Here is a 6,493-nt window from a genome sequence, read left to right as displayed (position 1 = left end):
TTAAAAAAATAAAATAAAACATGTCTGCAAATTACCTGACACTTCCATCATAAGTTAGAGTGTAATCATTCACCATTGAACAGTGGCTGGTCTTAGTCATGTCATTAAGACTTACTGTCAGAGGCTAGCTGGTGAGAAGGGATCCAGCTCACTCTCACTCTCTCTCTCAACATGTATGTTTGGAACCCTGAGCCACAAGGTAAGATATTATGCTGGAGAGACTATGTCAAAAGACTACATAAAGATAGAGGAAGAAGCTGAAGGAGCCCCATCTGTTCGGCCCCCACTTGATTCTGCCCCCAGGCAACATCAGCCTTCAGACGTTTGAGTGAACAAGCCTTCATGTGTCCCAGTCACCACTGTCTGATTCAACTTTGCAGAGACTCCAAACGAGAACTGCCAAATGAGTTCAGTCAACTCCAGCACCATCAGAGATAATAATGATCATCATAATAAATACCGTCATTGTTTTAAGCCACTAAGTTTTGGGATGCTTTGTTACACAAGTAATAGATAACCAGAATTGAACTTTTAAATCCATTTTTTTTTCTGAACCTCTTTCTCTTCATGAATAGGAGTAGGCCATCTCTAAATGTCTTTACAATTCTAAAACATAGTGGAGAATCTAAGCTGAAGTCAAAGCTGATGTGAATAGATAGTATTTGGGGTAAATTTGGGGATTAGGCTAACCCCATATTCTGCCTCTTTTCTTTCCTTCAAAGTACAGACTTCTCAGGGTGCCTGGGTGGCTCAGTCGGTCAAGCATCTGATCCTTGGTTTCAGTTCAGGTAATGATCTCAGGGTGGTGGGATTGAGCCCCATGTTGGGCTCCTCACTCTGTGGGGAGTCTGCTTGGGATTCTCTCCCTCCCTCTGCCCCTCCTCCTTCTCTCTTGCTCTCTTTCTCCTTCTCAAATGGATAAATAAATCTTTAAAAAAATTACAGACTTCTCTCTCTGGCAGTGCCTGGGGAGGAATGTCATATGACTAAAACCTGAGGTGTCTTAGCTCCTTGTCTCCCAAACCCAAGCCTTTAGGAAATCACATTCATTTTTGAGAGATGGCAGAAAGGAAGTAAAGTAGCAAACAGGAAGAAGCAGAGTAGTTTGTAAAAAAATATAGGAGCGGGAGAGAGACAAACCACCCCCCTCACAACTAGAAGGAGATTCCTCTGGACTGAGGTTGAGGTGGAGAGAAAGGAAAGAAAGATCTGAAGTTCATGCAAGCAGGGAGGGCTGTGTGCATCTCCTTGGCAGCAGACTGAAGAAGCAGTAAATCTGCAGAGAAGAATGATATGTCTGGACAGTAGGATTCTGGGAGGACTTGAAATAGAGCCCCATGTCCCAAACATGGCATGAAGCCCCAGAGAATTACCAAGCAGGAAGAACCTGAAAATCAAAATAAGTTGACATATAAAAAATGAAGAGATGTGATTTTTCTTGTCTTCCTGAGTCTGTGAAGGGTGATTCATATCCTACACTGGGAGTTAGGAGTGATCAGAGATATTTCAAGAACTGATGAGTTGAGCTTCCAGGATTTGGAGAAGTTTTTTGCCTGGTTTGGGAGAGGAGAGAGTATTTTTCCTAAAGGGGAGGATAATGAGGAAAGTTCATGGGGAATGGAGGAAAAGAAAACAGAAGGTGTTTTTGAAGATGGTCCCCTTGCCAAACCACGTAGGTTTAGGCGAGGGCAAAAAAGAAAAGAGGGTGTGTGTGTGTGTGTGTGTGATTATGGGACATGAAAACACAAGCTACGCTAGTCCCCATTTTATAAAGGACCACACATTGTGGGGCACAGAGACCTTTTCCCTCTTAAATGAATAAAACAACTTTGCTGCAGAAAAGAAGAGGGAGGCAGCACTGCTGAAGGCAGGAGGCCCTAGTGGCAGTGACAGGTGAGGCAGTACCACGAGCAGCTTCTAGAGCTGTGGACAGCAAGAAGAGGGCAGAATGGGGCAGAAGATTCAGGAAAGACTATTCAGTTGTTCATATGAAATTTTCCGGAAGATCTCCAGAAACATTTAGGGGCTGGAGTTTTTAAGGTATGCACATTGAGACAAACTACCAAAGATATTTTATATTTGCCATAAAAATGACATGATATTACCTTTAAAGTGATAAAGTCTTGGAAAACTCAGGTTCCAAAATCATTTTTTAAATCTAGAATGCATTCTAAAATGATTCTATGATCTAATTGGCAATAACTAAGCCTCTGATAGACCACTGTGCAAATCTAATTCTATGATTCTGGGTAATTGTGAAATTAAGTTTAGTCAGAAAGCTTCATTTCCCTCTATTTCTTAAGCCATGATCTAAATAAACACTGCCTTTTAGAATTAATCTCTCTTTCCCACATACTCTTATAGAAGTGTGATTGTTTCCTTATAGCAGCAATTATCACAATCTGATTTGGGTTAGTCTATTATGTTTGTGGCTGACTCCTCACAAGATTGTGAGCTCTGGAAAAGCAGTGACCTTATACTTTTCGTTATGTGCCTCTCACAATTCCTCTTAGAGAGCCCTGTGTTCAATATTCATTCATTCATTCATTGAAAACAAGTTTATAGAATATCTGTTCTGTGCCCAGCACTGTGCTCAATAAAAGCTTCAGGGAATTGAAAATGAAAAGCTTCTCATTTGTGGTGACTAAGCCATTAGGAAAGCCAAGATGTTTCTCCAAAAATATTTTTTAAAGGAAAAGTAGTCATAAAAAAGTTTCTCTGGAGGTGCCTGGGTGGCTTAGTTGGTTAAGTGTCTGACTCAACTTCAGCTCAGGTCATGACCTCAGGGTTGTGAGATCAAGCCCCATGTTGGGTTCCATACCAGGCATGGAACCTGCCTAAGATTCTCTCTCTCCCTCTCTCTCTCTGCCCCTTCTCACCCACCCCCACCCCGGCTCATGCTGGCTCTCTCTCTCTCTCTCTCTCAAAATAAATAAATAAATAAATAAATAAATAAATAAATAAATAAATATCTCATCACCTTTAAAGATTTTATTTAGGACATTTTCCTCTATGTTCCTAAGAGAGATGAACTTACAATGTTCAGTTTTTGTTTAACTTTGGTATTTATATGAGTTATAATAAATTTGTATAGTATTTTGAAATCATTGAATTTTTATGATTATCAATAATTTTTATATCATCAAAATCTGTTCTTTTAAGTTTAGTAGAATTCATCAATAAAACTGTCTTGGTCTAACATGTAAAGAACTTGGAACCCATCACTCAGGTCCTCACAACAAAAAAAAGCTAAACAAACTGAAAATCAACAACCGTTCTTAGATCCATCAGAGTATTGAGACCACAAGGCAAACCAATGCCCCCAAAACTGAAGAGACAGATGGATAGAGAGAATCACAGCTTACTGGGAACAGAAGCCATTAGAGCCAGGAACTGGTAAGAACATAAAAATGGCAATTGATCGGTTGCTGGAAGCTGAGTATGAACTAGCTTAAGAGATAAAAACTCCTGGAAGCCCCGCATTAAGGATCTCTCCACACTTTTGTGAGTTTTACACTCATAAGCCCCACCAGCCTCTTACAGTGAAGATCAGAGACAAATCCTCCAGTGCTCTAAAAGAGGAAGGGGGAGAGTAACCATTCGGAAATATGCCCAGATCCTTCTGTTCTCTTTAACAAAGAAACCATCTTTCAAGAGAAACAATTTTAGCAGACTGTAACTGATACGGAGCAAGGGAAATGTCCAGAACCAGTACCCTCTAGCTTCTCAGATGGCAGGGGGAAATGCACAATTCCAGGACCATCAAGCCTTCCTGTCTCACCTAAGGGGGAGAAAAAGCTGGCATATATTGTAAAGATCACTGGCCAGGCACAGGCCCACTAAAAGCCTGAGATCTAATCATAGTAGGATCAAAGAACACTTCCCCTTCACACCTTACTGCCACATCAACAGTCCTCCTTTATAAGAACAGGGAAGTATAGCAGAAAGAACTGCAATACTTGGATTCCATTTGAAAAGGAGTCTTTAGAGAAACCCAAAGTCAACATAGGACACAAAAACAAAGACACTAGAGGAAATTTTAACCTCTGACACCTGCAGAAACAGCAAACAAGAAACACAGCTGATCAATGGTGTAAGATTTAAAGATGTGTCAATAGAAACTTCCCAAACTGAAAAGCAAAGAGAAAATAGTGCTTTAAAAAAGGAGCAGGTATCCAAGAATTGTGGGACAATTACAAAGGTTGTAAGACACCTATAATAGGAATACCAGAAAGAAAAGAGAGAAAGGAACAGAAAAAATATCTGAAGTAATAGTGACCGAAGAGTTTCCAAAATTAGCAGCAAACACCAAAACTCTGATCAAAGATCAGAGGACACCAAGCAGGATAAATAATTAAAAACAAACAAACAAACAAACAATGCCTAGGCATATTATATTCAAACGGCAGAAAACAAAAACAAACAGAAAAAAGTTTTGAAAGCAATCTAAAAAAAATCCTTACTTATAGAAGAAAAAGTGTAAGAATTATATCAGACTTCTCTTCAGAAACCTTGCAAGCAGTAAGAGAATAAATGAAATATTTAAAGTGTTGGGGGGAAAAAACCCTATCTGCCTAAATTTCTATATTCAGTGAAATTATCCTTCAAAAATGAAGGAAAAATAAAAGCATTCTCAAACAAACAAAAATTGAGGAAATTTGTTGCCAGTAGACTTGCCTTGCAGAAAATGTTAAACAAAAGTTCTTCAGAGAGATGGAAATGGTAGATAAGAAAATTCAAGCTACATGAAGAAAGGAAGGGCAATAGAATAGGAATAAATGAAGGTAAAAGAAAATATGAAATGAGTAACAACAATTAAAAAACAAAAACAAAACTTGTGATTGGTATGCTAAGGAAGAAGGAGAGAAAATGGAATCATATAAAAAGCTGAATTAGGGGCACCTGCAAGCTCAGTCAGAGGAACAGGTGATTCTTGATTTGGGGATGGTGAGTTCAAGCCCCATGTTGGGTGTAGAGATTACTAAAAAAAAAAAAAAGCTGAATTAAAATCAGAGAAGATAGAAAACAACATGAAGATAACAAAGTAACAAAGAGTGATGAGTAGAAAATGGTAAAAATAGGGCAGCTAATTCATCCAACTGTATGAATAATCACTTTAAATATGAATGGTCTAAATTCACCAGTTAAAAGACAGAAACTGTCAGTGTGGATTAAAAACAAATAAACAAAAACCAGACTCAGCTCAGCAAGAAACTCATTTTAACTATAAAGTACTAGATTAAAAGTAAAGGGATAAAGGAGGCCTCAGGCAGCTGGGTCAGTCCAGGTCTGCAAGGTGCCCCAGGTGGGTGACATAAGTGGCCTCTCTTCAGGTGCACAGTGCTTTGGGGCCTGCTGTGGAGCCTACTGCCCCTGGGAGAGACTGTCCATGCACCCCAGCTCAGGGGGGCCCTCCTGGACCTGGAGCAGACTCTGGTGAGCAGATGGGTTGCAGCAGTGACTCACTGGGGCAGGGATGTAATCCAGTACTTTGAGAGGAGGGGCTACAAGCTAGTGGGGTGAAGATGCTGAAGGTGCCAGAAAGCATTCTTGCTGAGTTCTACCATGACTTGCAGAGGAAGACCTTCTACCCAGTCCTCATCAGGTACTGGCACCCTGGTGGCCATGGTCTGGGAAGACCCCAGTGAAGTCTGCAGCAACTTGGCTGAGGCTGCCCCTGACCTTCACAGGAGACTTTAACAGTCACATCAGAGCACAACCTGAGGCGGTGGCACAGGAAGACTGGTGGGAAAATGAGGCTCCCAGAAACAGCCTGGACTGGTCCATGAAGCTGTGGGAACATCATTCATGCCAGTGCCTCCTGGAGGGGACTCAGAAGGAAATTCAGCCACGATTCCAGAGCAGTGAGCTGGTGGACTGGGCAAAAGAAGGCTACCACATAAACATCTACCCAGCTTGAGCCTTCAGGCTGCCCTCTGCCACCCCAGCATTCACCTAGGACCAACGAGCTCTGCTGACAAGAACTTGAGCCCACACCCATGCTCTGCCCATCTGCCCCAAACCACCTCCCTGTCTACCTTCTGCCCCACCCCAGCCCAGGACTGTTTAATCCACCAACATTATGTGCCTTTTTGTATCCTAAGCTAGCAAGAAACTGGACCAAATCCTTTCTGTACCAAAGTGCCTGGCAACCTTTGAGGTGTCTCCAAAGTGATTTATGACTTCCCCTCCCCCAAAGGTCTAGACATTATAATTCACAGTGCTGTGAAAAAAAGAAATAAAGGATGAGAAAAGGTATGCTATGCTAATATTAATCAAGAAAGCTGAAGTGCCTATATTAATGGCAGATGAAGCAAACTTCAGAAGCAAGGATAATTTTCAGAGATAAAGAGAGTCATACATATGATAAAGGGGTCAATTCTCCAAGACTTAGCAATCCTTAATGTGTGTGCACCTAACAATAGAGCATCAAAATATATGAGGCAAAAACTGATAGAATTTTAAAGAGAAATAGACAAACCATTATTATGCT

The 6,493-nt window shown here is 40.9% G+C and overlaps 1 pseudogene; it reads left to right on the top strand.

The window, feature by feature from the left end:
- Positions 1-1,617: 1,617 nt before the first annotated feature.
- Positions 1,618-5,920, top strand: LOC118357020 (annotated as a pseudogene).
- Positions 5,921-6,493: the final 573 nt, after the last annotated feature.

The sequence above is a fragment of the Zalophus californianus genome, chromosome 1 (assembly GCF_009762305.2).
Source record: "Zalophus californianus isolate mZalCal1 chromosome 1, mZalCal1.pri.v2, whole genome shotgun sequence".
In the NCBI taxonomy this organism is placed as follows: Eukaryota; Metazoa; Chordata; class Mammalia; order Carnivora; family Otariidae; genus Zalophus; species Zalophus californianus.
The sequence above is the reverse complement of the archived record's forward strand: the minus strand, read 5'-3'. Positions and strand labels throughout refer to the sequence as shown.